The following is a 22,372-nucleotide window of genomic DNA, read 5'->3' as shown; positions in this document are numbered from 1 at the left end:
CATGGCAAAGTTGATAGGATGTCACTTTTGAGATTAGGTTATAATAGACTATAGCTTAGTATTGCTAGCTTTTTTTTTTTTTTTCCATGTCCTCTCTCTTGCTTGCTCTCGTGGATCAAGATGCCATGTTGTTAGATGATTTATAAAGCAGTCCAAAGGGCAAAGAATCTGGGGAGTCCTCCAGGCAAGTGCTCATGAGGAACTGAGGCCTCAATCCAACAGTGTACAGAAACTAAATCCTGCCAATAACAGCATGTGTGAGCAAGAGCACAGAAACTTCCAGCCAAGCCATAATTGACTGTAGAAATGTGAGAGACCCAGAACCAGAGGAGCTGGCAAAGCCACAACTTCTCAAGTGAGCACTGGAAGTTTGCATTTTTCATGAAATTTATTTGTCAAATTTATTGGCATAAAATTGTACTTAATGTATCCTAATTTCCATTTTTCCTAAATATCATTTTAATCTTTAGGATTTGTATTAATGTCTTCTCTCTCATTTCTGATTTTGGTAATAGGTGTCTATCTTGCTCTGACTAGCTGGAAGTCCATCAATTTTATTGATCATTTCAAAGAACCAACTTCCATTTATTTCCTGAAATGTTTTTCTGGTTTCATTGTCATTATCACCTTCTCTAATCATTATTATCCCCTTCCTTCCACTTGCTTTGTATGTAATTTTAATTTCTTTCAATAGTTTCTTAAGATAGAGGTATAGTCATTATTTTAAGACCTTTTCTCTCCTCTCTTATGAGGACTTGATACTATTTATTTTTCTGTGAGAATAGTTTTAGTTGCATCCTACAAGTTTTGATTTGTTGTGTTTTCATTTGTATTTAATTCAAATATTTGGAATTTTCATTTTAACTTTCTTTTGACTATATGTTTTTTTGTAATTTTAATTTCCCAATATTTGGGAAATTTTAAGATATATTTTATAATTGATTTCTAGGTTAATTCTGCTTTAATCTGAGGATATACTTTGACTGTAATCCTTTAAATTTGTTAAGGTGGGTTTTTTGTTTTTGTTTTTGTTTTTGGAGAGAGGGGAAGAGTGGGGACTATTTGGGAAATATCCCATGTGCATTTGAAAAGAATGTGTATTGTGTTGTTTGCATGGATTGCAAATAATCAGGTCAGATTGGTTGATAATGTTTGGATCTTCTCTATACATAATGATTTTGTTTACTTTTTATTTTTTAAAATTTTTTCCGCATATTTTAAAAAATTGATTACTAAAAAAGTCTGAAACTTCAAATGTGTTTATCTTCTTAACTATTCTTAGTGTTTTTTCCTCAGCATTAGATGTCCAGTTGCCTGGACCCAGTACATCTACTTACCCTTTCCCACATGTAGTGTTTTTTGTTTGTTTTGTTTGCTCATGTTTCTCTGTTCTTTTCCCCCAGTTGCAATGGATCTTCATCTGTCATTGGGATCTCAGTCTTTACTCTCACCAAGGGGATTAAGCTTTTTTTTTTGTCCTTAGGGCATCAAGTTCTGGACAGTTTTTTGTTGCTCCAATCATGGTGGTTTCTACCCCACCCAGGTCTAATACTATTTCTCTGGCCCTAATCCTCACATGCACATAATGGGATCTGTGAAGAGCCTACAAGTTGGAACAAATTTGTCTCATTTCTGTAACTCCCAGGAATTCTATACTCTCACATTAACTTAAATTGTCACCAGCTAGACCCCAAGACCTGGTCTTTACTGAATACCTATTTGTATTCACTAACCTTTATCTTAAAGTTTCCCTTACGCTCTTCTTTCCATCTTTCTTCTTAACTCAGAAAATGAGACCTGAAACCACTTCCAAGGTGATGGCAACTACCCTCACAAAATCTACCCAACCCCAACCTGCCCAAACCACCCAAACAGGTTGAGCTAAATCTGACTCTTTCCTGAGCAGATGGACCAGGGAATGAGCTCTGGAATGACCTGTAATTACCTTTACCTCATTATAATATTAACATATCTGCCCAAGGAGGGGACTTGGCCCCACTTACATAACATACAATGTGACCTTATGCCCACCTCTACAAAGGATGACAAGGCTTTGCTATCTAAATATTTATCCTGAACCTAAACAAAAGGAACCTATTCACCCTCTCTAGGAAAGTCATGGTTTTGGAAGCCATTCCCTGAGATATCTCCTTATTTGCTGCAAATAAAAGTTTTCTTTATGTAACAACTCAACCTGTATGGTGTCTGACTCAGCAAGGAACGAACTCATGTTGGTTCACCTACATCATTATCTTAGCAATTGTTTAAAATTTTAGCTGAAATCTTACCTATGCTGCTCTGTGCCCTAGGTTATCTACAATTTTCAAGTCATATCTCTTTGGCGGTGCCTTTTTCCATGGGTTTCTGGCTAGTTGTTTACACTGCAACCTTCACCTTCTGATGGTTACAAGAAGAGTTATGGATTTACACTTTATCTTTTTCTTGTTGGTAGGTTGGGAGATAAACTTTTCATCTTCTGCATCTTAAGTGGAAGCAGAAAGTGGAAGAAAATCACCTTCACAAGAGATAGCATTAAGAGGTGGAAATTCAACAACTTTGTTGAAAGATTTAATAATAAATGGAAGGAAGTAATGGAGCTAGAATTTCTTTATATACTTTAAATCATAACAAACATGAAATACCCTACACACAAGCTAAGTCTTTAAAAAAGCAAATTTCGTGTATACTACATTGCTTATGCAAATTAATTTATTCTACATTACTCATCAGATTAGGTATTTTGAAGTTTGTCAGAGACTGTGCTCCTAGGTAATTCACTACTGGGTGTTTTTACATTTATCAACTATCTGACTTGTGGGAGTTCTTTATAATATCAAAGGATTCACCTGAAGCAAGTAGCTACCTGACTTGTTTTGTAATATTGCAAGTTTCTCACTCATTTTGATGCAAAGTTTTAAACATACCTCAATCCTTCTAAGTTAATGAGCTCCAAACAGCTGCATTCATAATAAATCTACTCCTCGGTATTGTTACTTTGAAAGATGCATCTACATTAAATTTCTTTAAATTATGATTCAGTCAGATGATATTATAACCACAGTTTATACACACAATTAATAAGGTAAAACCCAAACAATAATTCATACTAGGTTAGTTCTAGGCAGCATCATGAGATTTCTTTTTTTGTAACCTCATTTCACCTTTTTACTCCTCTAATGTCAGTTCAGTACTTGAAATCTATCCTTCAAATGTATAAGATATTCTCCAACTATGCTCCTTTGTTTAAAAGTTCCCTCAATTTCTTAAAATATTTTTGTTTTTCTCTACCTCATTTTCTCAGGCTTTCTCCTCTTTGGTTTTTAATTTCTATTTATCACCAGAATGGATGAATTATAACAAAAGTAGTCTTGACAATCAAGCTATTTAAAAGGAAATCAGTTAATGGAATGTATTTCAAAACTGACAAATTCTCTCACCTTTGCTCTTACTCCCATTCTGTTCTAGAAATGGGTTTCTTTCAAAAGCAAAGCTCAACAGACTTATGAATACATTTGGTATGAGAAAGAATGAATAGGATAATATGCATTCACTTTAGAAAAATTCTAGCAATGGAACTTGTATTAAGAACCCATAATTATGAGCCCCCCAAAAAAACCCCAAAAAACAAAAAACAAAAAAACCCCAGCAAAGTCTTAAGTTTGAGTCTTAGAGAATGTACCTATAATATTCTATAAAGTTGTTTTTTGTGTGAGTCTCAGCACACTATTTTTTATCTTTTTACAAATTTTAATGCCAGTATGGTTAACATAGAGCATTTTATTAGTTTCATTTTTTTTCTAAATCTTTTTAAAAATTTTAATGCCAGTATAATTAACATAGAGCATTTTATTAGTTTCAGGTACAATATCCTGATTCAACAATTCTATATATTGCTCACTGCTCATCAAGTGTACTCTTTAAAAAAAAAAAAAATAATAATGTTTATGTATTTTTGAGAGAGAGAGGAGAGAGAGAGGGAGACACAGAATCCCAAGCAGGCTCCAGACTCCATGCTCCAAGCTATCAGCACAGAGCCCAACGTGAGAATTGCCACATCATGACCTGAGCAGAAGTCAGAGGCTTAACCGACTGAGCCACCCAGGTGCCCCAAGGTATGTGTACCTTGATGACCTTCACCTGTTTCACCCATTTCCCTACCCACCTCCCTTGTGGCAACCACCAGTTTGTTCTCTGTAAGAGTATGCCTTTTTTTAAAATTATTTTCTTCATTTGTTTTGTTTCTTAAATTCCACAAAACAATTATATCATATGGTATTTGTCTTTCTCTGACTTATTAATGTAGCATTATATTCTATAGTTCCATCTATGTTGTTGCAAATGGCAAGATTTCATTCTTTTTTACAGCTGAGTAATATTCCAATTGTATATATGTATGTGTGTGTATATGTGTGTGTGTGTATATATATATATAATAATCCAGTTACATATATGCATATATATATAATCCAATTATATATGTATATAATAATCCAATTATATATGTATATAATCCAATTATATATGTATATAATAATCCAGTTATATATATATGCATACATATGTATATATATATCACTAATATTCCGATTATATATGTGTGTTATAATATTCCAATTGTATGTGTGGCACATATCTTTTAGAATTAGTTTCTTTGTATTCTTTGGGTAAATATTCAGTAATGGAATTAGTATAACATATGGGAATACTGTTTTTTAATTTTTTTTATTTTTTATGTTTTTAAATTTACATCCAAATTAGTTAGCACATAGTGCAACAATGATTTCAGGAGTAGATTCCTTAATGCCTCTTACCCATTTAGCCCATCCCCCCTCCCATAACCCCTCCAGTAACCCTCAGTTTGTTCTCCCTATTTATGAGTCTCTTATGTTTTGTCCCCCTCCCTGTTTTTATATTATTTTTATTTCCCTTATGTTCATTTGTTTCGTCTCTTAAAGTGCTCATATGAGTTGTCATGATTTTTGTCCTTCTCTAATTTCACTTAGCATAATACCCTCCAGTTCCATCTATTTTTAATTTTTAGAGGAACCTCCATAATGTTTTACAATGGCTGCATCAGTTTGCATTCCTACCAATACTGAAAGTGGTTTCCTTTTTCTCCACATGCTCACCAAAAATTGTTGTTTCTTGTGTTATTGATTTAAGCCATTGTGACAGGTGTGAAGTGGTATCTCATTATACTTTTGATTTTCATTTCTGTGATGATGAGTGATGTTGAATATCTTTTCATGTATCTGTTGGCCATCTATATTTCTTCCTTGGACAAATCTCTCTTCAGGTCTTCTGCGCATTTTTTAATTGGATTCTTTGTTTTTGTTTTTTCGCTTTTTTTTTTTGGTGTTGAGTTGTATTGTTTTTTTTTTAATATGAAATTTATTGTCCAATTGGTTTCCATACAACACCCAGTGCTCATCCCAACAGATGCCCTTCTCAATGCCCATCACCCACTTTCCCCTCCCTCCCATCCCCCATCAACCCTCAGTTTATTCTCAGTTTTTAAGAGTCTCTTATGATTTGGCTCCCTCCCTCTCTAACTTGTTTTTTCCTTCCCCTCACCCATGGTCTTCTGTTAAGTTTCTCAGGATCCACATAAGAGTGAAAACAATGGTATCTGTCTTTCTCTGTATGACTTATTTCACTTAGCATAACACTCTCCAGGTCCATCTATGTTGCTACGAAAGGCCATATTTCATTCTTTCTCATTGCCAAGTAGTATTCCATTGTGTATATAAACCACAATTTCTTTATCCATTCATCAGTTGATGGACATTTAGGCTCTTTCCATAGTTTGGCTACTGTTGAAAGTGCTGCTATAAACATTGGGGTACAAGTGCCCCTATGCATCAGTACTCCTGTATCCCTTGGGTAAATTCCTAGCAGTGCTATTGCTGGGTCATAAGGTAGATCTATTTTTAATTTTTTGAGGAACCTCCATACAGTTTTCCAGAGTGGCTGCACCAGTTTGCATTCCCACCAACAGTGCAAGAGGGTTCCCGTTTCTCCACATCCTCTCCAGCATCTATAGTCTCCTGATTTCTTCATTTTCGCCACTCTGACTGGTGCACCAGCTGCCACTCTGACTGGTTCATTTCGCCACTCTGACATTTTCACCACATCTCAATGTGGTTTTGATTTGTATTTTCCTGATGAGGAGTGACGTTGAGCATCTTTTCATGTGCCTGTTGGCCATCTGGATGTCTTCTTTAGAGAAGTGTCTGTTCATGTCTTCTGCCCATTTCTTCACTGGATTATTTGTGGAGTTTGGTGAGTTCTTTATAGATTTTGGATACTAGCCCTTTGTCCGATATGCCATTTGCAAATATCTTTTCCCATTCTGTTGGTTTCCTTTTAGTTTTGTTGATTGTTTCCTTTGCAGTGCAGAAGCTTTTTATCTTCATGAGGTCCCAATAGTTCATTTTTGCTTTTAATGCCCTTGACTTTGGAGATGTGTCAAGTAAAAAATTGCTGAGGCTGAGGTCAGAGAGGTCTTTTCCTGCTTTCTCCTCTAGAGTTTTGATGGTTTCCTGTCTCACATTCAGGTCCTTTATCCATTTGGAGTTTGTTTTTGTGAATGTTGTAAAAGAGTGGTCTAGTTTCATCCTTCTGCATGTTGCTCTCCAATTTTCCCAGCACCATTTTTTAAAGAGACTGTTTTTTTCCATTGGATATTCTTTCCTGTTTTGTCAAAGATTAGTTGTTGATACTTTTGTGGGTCCAATCCTGGAGTCTCTATTCAATTCCATTGGTCTATGTGTCTGTTTTTGTGCCAATACCATGCTGTCTTGATGATGACAGCTTTGTAGTAGAGGCTAAAGTCTGGGATTGTGATGCCTCCTGCTTTGGTCTTCTTCTTTAATATTACTCTGGCTATTCGGGGTCTTTTGTGGTGACATACAAATCTTAGGATTGCTTGTTCTAGCTTTGAGAAGAATGCTGGTGCAATTTTGATTGGGATTGCATTGAATTTGTAGATTGCTTTGGGTAGTATTGACATGTTAACAATATTTATTCTTCCAATCCATGAGCACAGAATGTTTTTCCATTTCTTTGTATATTCTTCAATTTCCTTCATAAGTTTTCTATAGTTTTCAGCATTCAGATCTTTTACATTTTTGGTTAGGTTTATTCCTAGGTATTTTGGTGTTGAGTTGTGTTGGTTCTTTATATATTTTGGATACTAACCCTTTATTGGATATGCCATTTGCAAATATCTTCTCCCATATAGTAAGCTGCCTGTTAGTTTAGATTTGTTTTTGTTTTTTGTATTTGTTTTTGTTTTTTGCAATGCTGAAACTTTATTTATTTTATTGTAGTCCCAATAGTTTATTTTGCTATTTTTTATGTTTGTTTATTTATGAAAGACAGAGAGTGTGAGCGGGGCAGGGGCAGAGAGAGAGGGGGACACAGAATCCAAAACAGCTCCAAACTCTGAACGGTCAGCTCAGAGCCCAATGCAGCTATCTGGGAAATAAATAGCCTGACTGATCGCTTAATAAAATAAGTTGAATAAAATAATTTTTTTAACCCCAGATTCCATGTTTGTATTTTTTCTCTGTTCAGCCATCACAGAATGTGTTGAATTAAAAAAAAAAATACTTGGTGACTTTTTACTCAAGTATGATAAGTAAAATACTTGATTTCATATGGGCTATATGATATTCCTAAACTTTATACATTTCTATATGAATTAAGTCAATATATTTTACTTGAGATTTTACAATATCAGGCACTATGTTAAATGTCCTGCAAACTTTCCAAATTTTATTGGGTGCTCACATTTCCCTCCTTCTTTCTGAATATTTTTAATTCAGTAAACTCTATACCAAATGTGGGGCTCACACAACCCCAAGATCAAGAGTTGCATGCTCTATTGACTTAGCCAACCAGGTGTCCCTCTCTCCCTCTTTACTCAAGAAAACAGGATATGGATCTGTATTAAGAACAAAATGGGGAGCACCTGAAAAGCTCAGTTGATTAAGTGTCTGACTCTTGATTTTGTTCAGGTCATTATCTTATGGTTCATGAATTTGAGCTCCATGTCCAGCTCTGCTGTGATAGCTGGGAGCTTGCTTGGGATTCTCTCTCTTCCTCTCTTTGCCTCTCCATTGTTCGTTCTCTCTCTCTCTCTTTCTCTCTCTCTCTCTCAAAATAAGTAAATATATTTAAAAAAGAACAAAATGGAAACTTCAGAATAAGGAAGCTACTTCCCAGTGGGATAATTAAACTGGAAAAAGTTCAGTTCTTCCATATAATCTCTTCTTTGTTATATTTCATTCAGTCAGTGTGGAAAGACTCTAGGGCTGTACACAAACAGGAAATTTTGCCTTTGTGATGGGTAGAAACAAAATTGAGGCAGGATCTAAACAGAGAAAAGTATATGGTGGATGCTCTTCAAATCTGCTTATGACCATAATGATAATACTAGTCATTAACATTTATTTTTTGTAGCACAGTGTTAACACTTCATGTATTGCTTCATTTAATTCTCATTTATTACTTGTAACTACTTTTATAGATCACTAAAGGAAAAACTGAGGCTGAGTACAGGACTCAAATCCACTTTTTTTTTTTTTATTTATTTTTTTTTTTATTTATTTTTTTTTTTTTCAACGTTTATTTATTTTTTGGGACAGAGAGAGACAGAGCATGAACGGGGGAGGGGCAGAGAGAGGGAGACACAGAATCGGAAACAGGCTCCAGGCTCTGAGCCATCAGCCCAGAGCCCGACGCGGGGCTCGAACTCACGGACCGCGAGATCGTGACCTGGCTGAAGTCGGACGCCCAACCGACTGCGCCACCCAGGCGCCCCTCAAATCCACTTTTTAAAATTAAATGTAATTAAAGGTATCCATGAGTTTACACATTACCCCATCTAGTATTCTTGTGAAGAAGACCAGTTATGAATATGAAGCTGAAGGCCTTTAAAGCAAGGATTTATCTGTAATAGGAGGTTGGTGAATATGGTGGTTTAAAATACATCCACTAATCGTTTGACACGCCTATGACAATTAATTTTATGTGTCCACTTGACTGGGCTAAATGATAAGAGAAAGCTTGTAAAACATTTCTGGATATGTCTGTGAGGGGGTTTCTGGAAGAGATTAGCATTTGAATCTGCATACTGAGTAAAGATCATCCTGGCTCTTTCAGGTGGATGTCATCCAATCTGTTGGAAGTCTGAACAGAACAAAGATGGCAGATGAAGGGTGAATTGCTTTCTGCTTGAGCCAGGACATCCATTTTCTGCCCTCAGATATTGACACTCCTGGCTCTTGGACCTTTAAAGGACCTGGAGTGAATTATACCACCAGCTTTCCTAGTTCTTCAGCTTGAAGACAACAGATCATGGGACTTCTGAGTCTCCATACTTACGTGAGTCAATTCTTATCATAAACCTCTCTCTCTACTATACACATGCATGCACACACACACGAGAGAGAGAGAGAAAGAGAGAGAGAGAGAGAGAGAGAGAGAGACACTCCTATTGGTATTGTTTCTCTGGAAAATTCTAATACAATTCCCTACAGAGTTAGAGCCAAATCTACCACTAATCTACTTCATTTAAGTATGTGAGCTGGACTGAATGACAGACTTCTAGTGCAAGTAATATGGTGTCTCTGGCATTAGATAATAAGTCACCATTGCTTCCTCCTTCTTTTATATCATTCATTTTGGGGAAAGCAGGCTGCCATGTCATGAAGACACTCTTGCAGTCCTGTTGGCAGAGCTACATAATTAAGACCTGAGGCATTCTGCCAAGGCCCTGTAAGTGAACCACCTTGGAAACTTCTGATGGCCACATTCCAGACACCTGTTTATTTCAGCCTTCTTAGAGACCTAGAATGCAAATCATGAATTACTGGTCCAAAGAAAACATGGTAAGATAATAAATATTCCTGTTTAAGTCTATGTTTTAGAATGATTTGTTATGCAGCAATAATTAGCCAGTACTGTGGGGGTTATCAATCTTGAACCCATCTTTAAAAAATTACAAGCAGAAGAAGCTTTTAAAATATTATAAATAATGATCAAACTTTCCCTTTTAAGAGTTCATGGTATAAAAGAGCATAAATAAAACACTAGATATAATCCAATGTGACAGGTTGTCTTCTAGGAAAATGTAAGGCACAGTAGGAAAACATAGCCATGTGCAAGATATTTACCTAGGAAGATTAGGAAAGGTTTCTTCAGAAAAGTAAAATGAGAACTGAGATTAAATCAACTATTTAACTTCTCTGAGCAAGTTATTAGACTATGAAATAAAATGATGTGTTTAACATTTAAATAAGTCCCACAATTGATGGACCTTCTCAAGATCTGTGAGATGAAGAAGATTTATATCTGCTTCATAGAAAAAAAAATATGAGAGCTGGTTCTATTAAATGCCTGAAATGAAATTTAAAGTAGAAATTGTCAGAGGCAAACATTTGTTTCCACTAAATGAAACTCAAGTGAAATTTAGCATACCTTGTAAGAAAAACTGGTTAATGTGCAATAAATCTGCATTTTAATAATTCTTGTGTAAATAACATTCCTCTTGGGACAATCATTCTAAATTAACTTTTTTTTGTCTTGAGTTACATATAAAATAATATTTCTCTCAAAAATATTTCAAGTTAGCCTGTCAATTTGCCTATCTAAAATTATATTAAAGATATTGAGTCTCATTTGGACTAGGATTTTTAGTATTCATGAATGTAAGTCTTCTCTACTTTTGAGTGTAACAATTCCTATGATTGGGCATTAGTAATAATGTGACTAGAAGCAGTCTAATGTTAAAATGTTCTTTACTCAATGTCATAGAATTTTTCTGACTTATGGATTCAAAAGTAATTATTATATCTGCCCAGAATACTGTAATTTCTATATAGGGTATACTTTATTTATGTGTTTATGTATTTATTTATCTATTTATTTATTAGAGAATGAGTGAGTGGGAGCAGAGGAGGGTTAGAGGGAGAGGGAGGCAGATAATCTCAAGTAGGCTCCTCAGTACCAGCATGGAGCCTGTCGAGGGCTCGATTTCACCAACCATGAGATCATGACTTGAGGCAAAATCAAAGTCAGACACCCAACCAACTGAGCCACCCAGGCACCCCCATAGGGTATCATTTTAAAGTTGAGCAAAATGAACAGACTAAACATCAAACTCTCTCTCTCTCTCTTCTGGACATACCTAGGATGTGATCCTGATTCTGCCTGGATTCACTGTAGCCAGTAGCTGATAAGAAAATTGATCTAAACAAAACATTATTTTTACCAAAAATAACAATAGGAAGAAATAACAGAGTATATCAAATTCTCTGAGGACTGGAATAACCCACACCATTTAGAAGGTATCTGTGGAACCCATATGGTCTTGTTTTTGTTTATTTACTTGATTTAGAGGAAAAACTGGGGTTTAGTCATGACCAAGTTTTACTTTTACTAAATTTGTGAACTAGTAGTTTAAGACACTTCTCAGTCTCCATTTCTTCATAAATGAAAAGAATAACAATTTATCATAATTTCGTCATATTATTGAGTTGAATTACATGAAGGTGTGAGTAGAATGTCAGGCACTATACAAATGTTAATTTTTATTCCTCTAGTCTGTGAGGCTTTTGGGTTCATGTCTGATGACTAACATATTTATTCCCAGCACTTATGAGAATGACTGCCAAACAGGACTGTGGCCTTAAATCTGATTAAAAGCAAGCAACAGTTTCATTTTTAAACCCTTTCATGTAAGTGCATGAATTTATCTTTTCAACTCATGGTATTAAGAGATAAATTATTTCTTATATAAATTATGGGTGTAAATTCAACACTAGAAAATTTCAGATGGTATGTTTTATAGTTATAATTTTCTCATCCAGTTCCCTTGAGAAGTACTATTCTGTATTTTTTTTCTTACAGTTTATTTATTTTGAGAGGGAGAGAGCCCATATGGGGTAGGGACAGAAAGAAGGAGACAGAACCCCAAGCAGACTCCACTCTGTCGATGCAGAACCCAACACAGGGCTTTAACTCATGAACCATGAGATCATGAGCTGAGCCAAAACGAAGAATTGGATGGTTAACCGATTGAGCCACCCAGGTGCTCCACACCATATATTCTGAGATTGTTAAAAATAAACTATAAAATTAAGCAGCATGACTATAAATCTAGCATAGTATGTAACAACATGGAGGTGTAAATTAATCTACCCGTAGACCAGTAAAGGAAAAAGATTATACAGAGATTAGGGTAGACACAATAGGTCAAGCCAGCAATAAGTACAAGGTAGTTAGAAGCAGGTATCTCCCCATTGTTGGTACATGGGACATAGCAACAAGAATTCTAGGATTAGCAATACATGTAAATACAAATAAGCATGCATTAGTACTTATTGGGAGGACCTATTAACAAGACCTGGAATAGAGTATATATTATAAGCCAAAACATTCCAGAAATTTAAGGTATAATTAAAGCTATCACTAATCACTTCATTTAATGAAGTCCCAATTTTCAAGAACCACTTTAGATATTTTGAAAGAAAAGCATCTGAACCTACTTTCCCTAACTTATTGATTTATTGTGATTATGATGTCTAAAAGGATAAAAGATTTAAAACAAAGAAAAGCATTTGAATAATAGTGTCATTTGGTATATTATACATCAGTATCTCTTTTACAATGTCTGTATATTGTTGTTTATATTTATAGAAGGATCTTTTGATGGGGTTCTTCCCAACCCTATGTTTTACAGTATAAATGATATTTTGTTCTATATAGAACACAAACAATAAAAGTAAACAAACTTTAGAAGATCAGGGTTACACAAAAGTTATTTTAATAAATCCTGAAAATTGCATATTTAAGACCTATCACAATTTCTGAGATATATACCATGATGTTTTCATGATATACCATGAAATATATACCATCATATACCATGATATTTAACTTTAAATCTAGTGATTTTTTTAAAACTAATGGTCTTAGTAATAAGACAGCATAAGCATATCTTTTCAACATATGTCCTCATTTAGGGTGCATTATGGGCATTACTTACACTATGCTGTGGCAAATATTTGTCACATAGTCTTATGATAGAGTAGGCACTATTGTCTAATACTCATATATTTGCTTCATGACAAAAGACAACCCTAGTATGGGGTGACTTCAAGGATATGTTTGGTTAGTGTCTTTTAACTATATGCCAAAATAATCATTTGGACCCCATGAGCTACTAGATTTCAAGAGTGAAGAAAGTTTTGCAATACATGTTAGATATTCTTGAAAGAAAAGTCACAGTGTTCAATTTTTCTTGCAAAAAAATAGAAATATTGCTTTATTGTGTGGTGATAAGAGAATGAGTACAAAATAACTAAATGGTCTCTAAATGTCACAAAATGTACATTCATTATAGACAAAATTAGAAACTACCAAATGACAGAGGTGTTTTAGCTACTCAGTAAAGTTTATACAGCAATGAACATCAACACCTATAGACAGGGGTAAAGAGGGCCAAAAGATACAAAATTCTAATAAGTCATGGAAATATAATATATAGCATAGTTACTATAGTTAATTCTATAATGCATACTTGAAAGTTGCTAAGATACTAAATCTTAAAAGTTCGGATCACAAGACAAAACAATTCTATAACAATGTGTAGTATATTTGGCATCTAGACTTATTGCAGTGATCGTTTCACAATACATACAAATTCAAATGCAGACATGACTGAGTACATAGTATATGATCTTTTTTCACTTAATATTTTAAGTACAAAAAATAAGCAATTTATGCTGTTATATTTCAGGATAGTGGTTATACTTGGTGGGGGAAGGGTGGAAGGAAGGGGAAATGAAAGGGGTTTCAGAGATGCTGGTAATGTTCATTTCTTGACCTGCCAGTTACATGGTAGTGTTCAGTATGAAAACAAAATGAACTGTAACTTATAGTTGTGAGACAATTCTTTGTGAATCCTTTGCATTTCTCCACGTTGTGTGAGGAGAGACACTGGCTACCCTTTTTTTTTTTTTTTTTTTTCAGTCTTTTCAGAGATGGTAATACAGAAATGGCTTTGAAAGGACAGAAATAGCTCCCTTCAGGGTAGAGAGATACCTTACCTGATTAGTTTAATAAAGGTAATGCTTCCATCTAGGAAAAAAATTTAATAGGTTTGCTTGCAGCCTTTTACAAAAGGTTGGGATTCTCAAAGTTCAGAGTTCCTCTCCGCTAACACAACCCATTGCATGTGCAGATGTCACTGGGTCTTGTTGCATAGTCTTGTAGAAAATGAGGCTAACAAAATATTGTAAATGACCATATTTTAGCTACTACTACTGCTGTCAACGATAAAATGACCTTTGTTTCTTCCTCAGGGGCCTCACAAAAACCCTGGCATGCTAACTTGCTAGCTTGAGCATATGGTAAGATCTCAGACCCTTCACATTATTTTTTAAATTTTAATTCCCTTATATTTAACATGCATTATAATAGCTTCAGATGTATAATAGAGTGACACAACAATCCCATATATTAGTGTTTGTCCAGATAAGTGTACTCTTTAATCCCTATCACCTATTTTACCCATTCCCTAACCAACCTTCCATCTGGTAATCATTAGTTGGTTCTCTATAGTTGAGCCTTTTTGGCTCAACCAAACCTCTTTTGGTTTGTCTTTTTTTTTTTTTTTTCCATTTGGTCATTTGTTTTGTTTCTTAAATTACAGAAAATAATGATATCATATGGTATTTGTCTTTCTCACTTAGCATTGTACTCTCTAGATCCATCCACGTTGTTGTAAATGGCAAGATTTCATTCTTATTATGGCTGAATCATATTCCATTGTGTGTATGTGTGTGTGAGTATATAACGTGTATATATCTTTTTTAAGGAGTGTTTTCATATTCTTTGGTAAGTACCCAGTAGTGCGATCACTGGATCATATGTGGCTAGTTCTATTTTAGTTTTTTGAGGAACCTCCATAGTGTTTTCTACAGTGGCTACACTAGTTTTCATTCCCACCAACAGTGTGTGAGGTTTCCTTTTTCTCTGCATATTCACTGACACTTGTTTCTCAGCCATTCTGACAGGTCTGAGGTGATACCTTATTGTGATTTTGATTTGCATTTCCCCAGTGATCGTGAGCATCTTTTCATGTGTTTGTTGGCCATCTGCATGTCTTCTTTGGAGAAATGTCTGTTCATATCCTCTGCCCATTTTTAATTGGATTTTTATTTTTTGGTTGTTGAGTTGTATCAGTTCTTTATATATTTTAGATACTATCCCTTTATCGGATATGTCTTTTATAAATACATTTTCCCATTCAGTATGTTGACTTCTAGTTTGTTGATTATTTCCTTTGCTGTGCAGAAGCCTTTTATTTGATGTAGTACCAATAGTTTACTTTTGCTTTTATTTCCCTTGCCTCAGTAGACATATCTAGAAAAATGTTCTTATAAACTCTTCACATTTCTTGACATTAAAATAGCCACATAAGATATGTAATAAATGTCGCATATTTTAGATAAAAAGTTCTTGACACATGATAATGTATACTTTTATACTTTAATAGAAATTTAAAAATTACCTGGATCAGTCTTGATTCCTTATAACTAACCAACCACAACAGGAAGCAAATGTAGAAACTAAAGATTTCTTCTAGAATACATACACCTGCAGAATTAAAACACACAGAAACACTTGTCAGCATTCATGGGATACAGAAAGTAACTCTACTACATTAGTTATTCTTCTTGAGAAGAGAGTATTACTAAAGAGCATGGATGTGTTAAATCTCTTTTTAATTTTATAAAATTTTGGTTAAATTTCCATTTAAAAAATTGCCCTGGAATATTTATTATTCAGTTTCTGTGTCACATATTCTATGTTTTCCTTCAAATCAGTAATATTTAAATACTATTCCAAAAATTTTTAAATTATAGCTTTATTTTTCACTTTCTTAAAAGTTTACTTATTTTTGAGACAGAATCCCAAGCAGGGTCGGCTCTGTCAACACAGAGCCAGACACAGGGCTCCATCCAATGATTTCTTACTCCAACTGTGAGATCGTGACATGAGCCAAAATCAAGAGTAGGAAACTTAACTGACTGAGCCACTCAGGTGCTCCTATTTTTTCACTTTTTTGAAAGTGAATCCAAGATGGATATGAAATTCAATATTTGCCAAGTGTACTATTTGTGTGTTTATGGTAGAATCTATTGGTAGAAGAGTGACACGATGGTTGGAAAATGAGCAGGAAGCCTTATTTGGGCAGTTTAAGTTTCTGGAGCAATTGAACATAGATCATAATGAATTATAAGCCTATTGTGAAACAAAGGGCAGATAATAGTAGCTCTCAGCATAGTGAATAGGAAACTGTTTTTTCCAAAATTATTTAATAGTATTGTAGCGAAGGGGCCTGAACCTTGACCTCACTAACATGCCCTTCCTTTATAGTCACAAAGTTATCTTGAAAGGCAAAATTTCTTAAGCAAATAGGCTTAAGAAAATACAAATCCAAAAAAAAAATAATAAATGTATTTCTGTTTAAGAACTATTTCTTAAACAGAAATACGTTTTTGGTATTGAAGGACAAACATTTCTAGATCTGATAATTCCTTGTCATTTTAATGTGTGGATATTATGTAATTTCCATCTTTTAAACATAGGAAAAAGAGTATTTTTTAAAAATGTGATTTTACTGATAATAAACCATTAAAACTGAAATTATGACTAGGAAATGATAGCCAAGAACACTAGAAAAATAATATATACTTAGCCCTCCTTCTTCCATAGTGTTCAGTTTTCTCTAAGAAGTGTCAATGATTCAATTCACTGTAATGATATTTAGAGCAACAAGAAACAAAACCACAAAAATGGCCTAATAAAAAATAAGTTATCTATGGATAGAAACATATACTATATGAAATATTTTGTACAAGACCCTATGGGATTCCCCTCAGCTATACAAGTAAGCTGGCTTTCATAACTGAAGCTGCTCTCCTGGGATTTTTGTGTTGCTTTTCAACTTTGATAGAATCGAAAAGAAAGGATGAGGATATTGAGCCCGATTGGTTAACCACTCTAGGGACAAGGGCTTGTGAGCTGCTCAGTAGGCTTTTCAAAATAAACAAAATGCAGTTTTTGAAATATAAGCAAGTAAACGACACATAACTTAAAGAGAAAATTGGTTTTGGGTGATGATATTTTTATGGTTCTTTGATCACTGCTCTCACCTCCCTATACCTCAAATTGGATAATTTTAGTTAATGAATAGACATAATTCTCATCCTATTACTATATTCAGTTAGATGGTAATTTTATTACTTTGGTAATGTCTTTTGACTTTAACAATTACGCTGTGAATTTACTAAGATCATAGTAACATAATTGCTTGAAATTGCTTTTCACTAAATCATATTAATAAAGAATTTCCCCCTGTAAAAATGTAGATTTGCATAAAACCACCATAAATGTCCCATGGAAATGAAAAGTTCAATGAACCAGTTTCTGTGAAGACAGTGCAGTAGAAGGACCCAAAGCTCACCTCGTCCCACAAACAAAACTAGAGCACTTACTTATATCAGTGTCAATAACCCAGAAAACACTTTGAAGATTAGCAGAACAAACTCCACAACTAATGGTAAAGAAGAAGCCACATGGAAGAAAGTAGGAAGGTGAAGTTCTCATCTTGGAGCAAAACAAACAATGACTATCCACAGAGGGGAGAGAGCTGGTGGTGTGGAGAAGAGCTAAAAATAAGTTTTTACACTGAGCAGCCCATCTATAGGGAGGACGAATCACCAGAATATGTGCCTTTGAAAGTGAGAAGGGCCAAATTTCATGAGTTCTTAAAACCAGAGGGACTTAAATCTTGGAATTCTAAAAATTGGTGAGCTTGGCTCTGGGAGAGCTGGGAAGGCTTTAGGAAGTGGGGGTCCACACCCTTAAAGAGACAGCATAACAAACAGCAAGTGCAGATACAGTGTAGAACAAGCTGTTTGAAAAACACTAGGGGCAGAGAGGGATCACATGGAGATCCCTCCAAGAATAAAGGAGCTGGCAATTGCCATTTCCCCACACCACACAAACACAGCATAAAGAACAGCCACCTGTGGTAAAGAGCATAGTACCCACACTCTTACACAATTTGTTTACCCTAAACCCCTTTCCTGTCCCTAGCTTCCACAAATCCACCCTTCCCAGTCATGCTCACCTTAGTCCCTAGTCATACCTAGCACTACAGGCTCCCTCCGTGGAATAACAGTATAAACCCTGTTGACACCACTTCTCCTGAACTTAGTTGCAAACTCAATTCCAGCAGCAGTGGAGGCAGGTCTCATTTTGCAAGCGGACCACAACCACACACCTTGTTAATGTACACCCCACCCCTGTTGGGGACCAAACACTGCCCACAATAGGCAATGATAGCCTGTACACACAACTGGACTGAAGGAAAGATGCCAAGAGTCAAAACAGAGCATACCTAACACAAATAGGTGATGTTCCCTGAAGTCCCAAGGCCTAGGGGACAAGGGACATTGCACTGCACGGTACTCTAGGACTTCTTCTTTGTAAGGTTATTATCATTAAGTACAAAAGAAGTAGCTGAAGTAGCTTTGCTAACACAGAGAAACAAACACAGAGTTAGAAAAAATGAGGACACAGAGAAATATGTCCCAAATAAAAGTATCAAACCAAAGCAAAGAACTAAGAAAAACATAAATGATATGCCTGATAGAGAATTTATAGTAATGATCATAAAGATACTCACTGGATGATCCTGGGAAGATGGCGGCGTAGGAGGACGCTGGACTCACTGCGCGTCCTGCTGATCACTTAGATTCCACCTACACCTGCCTAAATAACCCAGAAAACCGCCAGAGGATTAGCAGAACAGAGTCTCCAGAGCCAAGCGCAGACGAGAGGCCCACGGAAGAGGGTAGGAAGGGCGGCGAGGCGTACCCGCTCCACGGACTGGTGGGAGGGAGCCGGAGCGAAGGGGGGCCCGCAGGCCAAGCACAGCCCCCGAGTCTGGTTTGCAAAAGCGGAGGGGCCCGATGGAATGTGTTCACACAGCAAGCGGGACTTGACATCTGGAAGGTTATAAGCTAACAGCTCTGCTCAGAGACTGGGAGGGCTGGAGGACAACTACAGGGAGTGTTGTTGAGACCTGGACGACAGAGCTCAGCTTGGTGGGGAACAAAGGCGCACTCCAGTGTCATCTCCCTCACCCATCCCCCAGCCAAAATCCCAAAGGGAACCAGTTCCTGCCAGGGAACTTGTTTGCACCCCACAAACACCCAAAGCTGTGCTTCTGCAGATCCATCCCTCTGGCGGGTCTACTCCCTCCCGGTGCCACAGGGCCCCTCCTGAAGCGGATCTCCAAAGGAAAAGTGAGCTGAGCCTGCCCCTCCCACCCCTGTGCACCTTGCCTATCCACCCCAGCTAATATGCCAGATCCCCAGCACCACAAGCCTGGCAGTGTGCAAGTAGCCCAGATGGGCCACGCCACCCCACAGTCAATCCCACCCCTAGGAGAGGGGAAGAGAAGACACACGCCAGTCTGACTGTGGCCCCAGCAGTGGGCTGGAGGCAGACATCAGGTATGACTACGGCCCCACTCACCAACACAAGTTATTCAAGACAGCACAGGGGAAGTGCCCCGCAGTCCCGCACCACTCCAGGGACTATCCAAAATGAAGAAACGGAAGAATTCCCCTAAAAAAAAAAAAGTCCAAAAAATAACAACAGCTAACAAACTGATCAAAAACAACTTAAACAATATAAAAGGAAGTGAATTTAGAATAACAGTCATAAAATTAATCGCTGCGCTTGAAAACAGTATAAAGGACAGCAGAGACTCTCTTGCTACAGAGATCAAGGGACTAAGAAACAGCCAGGAGGAGCTAAAAAATGCTATCAATGAGCTGCAAAATAAAATGGAGACAGCTACGGCTCGGATTCAAGAGGCAGAGGGGAGAATACATGAACTAGAAGATAAAATTATGGAAAAAGAAGAAGCTGAGAAAAAAAAATCCAGGAGTATGAGGGGAAAGTTAGAGAACTAAGTGATGCACTAAAGAGAAATAATCTACGCATAATTGGTATTCCAGAGGAGGAAGAGAGAGGGAAAGGTGCTCAAGGTGTACGTGAAGAAATAATAGCTGAGAACTTCCCAGATCTGGGGAAGGAAAAAGGCATTGAAATCCAAGAGGCACAGAGAACCCCCTTCAGACATAACTTGGATCGATCTTCTGCATGACATATCATAGTGAAACTGGCAAAATACAAGGATAAAGGAAAATTCTGGAAGCAGCTAGAGATAAATGTGCTCTTACATATAAAGGGAGACCTATAAGACTTGTGACCAATCTCTCTCCTGAAACTTGGCAGGCCAGAAAGGAATGGCAGGAGATCTTCAATGTGATGAACAGAAAAAATATGCAGCCAAGAATCCTTTATCCAGCAAGTCTGTCATTTAGAAGAGAAGGAGACATACAGGTCTTCCCACACAAACAAAAACTGAAGGAATTTGTCACCACTAAACCAGCCCTACAAGAGATCCTAAGGGGGATCCTGTGAGACAAAGTACCAGAGACATCGCTACAAGCATGAAACCTACAGACATCACAATGACTCTAAACCCATATTTTTCTATAATAACACTGGATGTAAATGGACTAAATGCGCTAAGCAAAAGACATAGGGTATCAGAATGGATAAAAAAACAAGACCCATCTATTTGCTGTCTACAAGAGACTCATTTTAGACTTAAGGACACCTTCAGATTGAGAGTGAAGGCATGGAGAACTATTTATCATGCCACTGGAAGTCAAAAGAAAGCTGGAGTAGCCATACTTATATCAGACAAACTAGACTTTAAATTAAAGGCTGTAACAAGAGATGAAAAAGGGCATTATATAATAATCACAGGGTCTATCCATCAGGAAGAGCTAACAATTATAAATGTCTATGCGCCAAATACAGGAGCCCCCAAATATATATAACAATTACTCACAAACATAAGCAACCTTATTGATAAGAATGTGGTCATTGCAGAGGACTTTAACACTCCACTTACAGAAATGGATAGATCATCTAGACACATGGTCAATAAAGAAACAAGGGCCCTGAAAGATACATTGGATCAGATGGACTTGACAGATATATTTAGAACTCTGCATCCCAAAGCAACAGAATATACTTTCTTCTCAAGTGCACATGGGATATTCTCCAAGATAGATCACATACTGGGTCACAAAACAGCCCTTCATAAGTATACAAGAATTGAGATCATACCATGCACACTTTCAGACCACAATGCTATGAAGCTTGAAATCAACCACAGGAAAAAGTCTGGAAAACCTCCAAAAGCATGGAGGTTAAAGAACACCCTACTAAAGAATGAATGGGTCAACCAGACAATTAGAGAAGAAATTAAACAATATATGGAAACAAATGAAAATGAAAATACAACAATCCAAACACTTTGGGATGCAGCGAAGGCAGTCCTGAGAGGAAAATACATTGCAATCCAGGCCTATCTCAAGAAACCAGAAAAATCCCAAATACAAAATCTAACAGCACACCTAAAGGAACTAGAAGCAGAACAGCAAAGGCAGCCTAAACCCAGCAGAAGAAGAGAAATAATAAATTCAGAGCAGAAATAAACAATATAGGATCTAATAAAACTGTAGAGCAGATCAACGAAACCAAGAGTTGGTTTTTTGAAAAAATATACAAAATGGATAAACCTCTAGTCAGGCTTCTCAAAAAGAAAAGGGAGATGACCCAAATAGATAAAATCATGAATGAAAATGGAATTATTACAACCAATCCCTCAGAGATACAAACAATTATCAGGGACTGCTATGAAAAATTATATGCCGGGCGCCTGGGTGGCGCAGTCGGTTAAGCGTCCGACTTCAGCCAGGTCACGATCTCGCGGTCCGTGAGTTCGAGCCCCGCGTCGGTCTCTGGGCTGGTGGCTCGGAGCCTGGAGCCTGTTTCCGATTCTGTGTCTCCCTCTCTCTCTGCCCCTCCCCCATTCATGCTCTGTCTCTCTCTGTCCCAAAAATAAATAAAAACGTTGAAAAAAAAAATTAAAAAAAAAAATAAAATAAAAAAAAAAGAAAAATTATATGCCAACAAACTGGACAACCTAGAAGAAATGGACAAATTCCTAAACACCCACATGTTTCCAAAACTCAATCAGGAGGAAATAGAAAGCTTGAACAGACCATAACCAGCGTAGAAATTGAATCAGTCATCAAAAATCTCCCAACAAATAAGAGTCCAGGACCAGATGGCTTCCCAGGGGAGTTCTACCAGACGTTTAAAGCAGAGATAATACCTATCCTTCTCAAGCTATTCC

General features: G+C 36.5%; 1 long non-coding RNA gene across 1 annotated transcript in view; it reads left to right on the top strand.

Moving 5' to 3' along the window:
• The first annotated feature begins 3,898 nt into the window (after positions 1 to 3,898).
• LOC147579987 (uncharacterized) overlaps positions 3,899 to 22,372 on the top strand; it is a 30,086-nt gene continuing 11,612 nt past the window's right edge. Inside the window, exons 1-3 of the long non-coding RNA XR_015252396.1 lie at positions 3,899 to 4,112; positions 9,169 to 9,390; positions 14,373 to 14,420. This is a non-coding gene — a long non-coding RNA (uncharacterized LOC147579987). The remainder of the gene's footprint in view (positions 4,113 to 9,168; positions 9,391 to 14,372; positions 14,421 to 22,372) is intronic.

The sequence above is a fragment of the Puma concolor genome, chromosome B3 (genome assembly GCF_028749965.1).
Source record: "Puma concolor isolate L17-30 chromosome B3, mPumCon1.1.hap2, whole genome shotgun sequence".
Lineage (NCBI taxonomy): Eukaryota > Metazoa > Chordata > Mammalia > Carnivora > Felidae > Puma > Puma concolor.
This window is presented reverse-complemented; position numbering and strand designations above follow the sequence as displayed.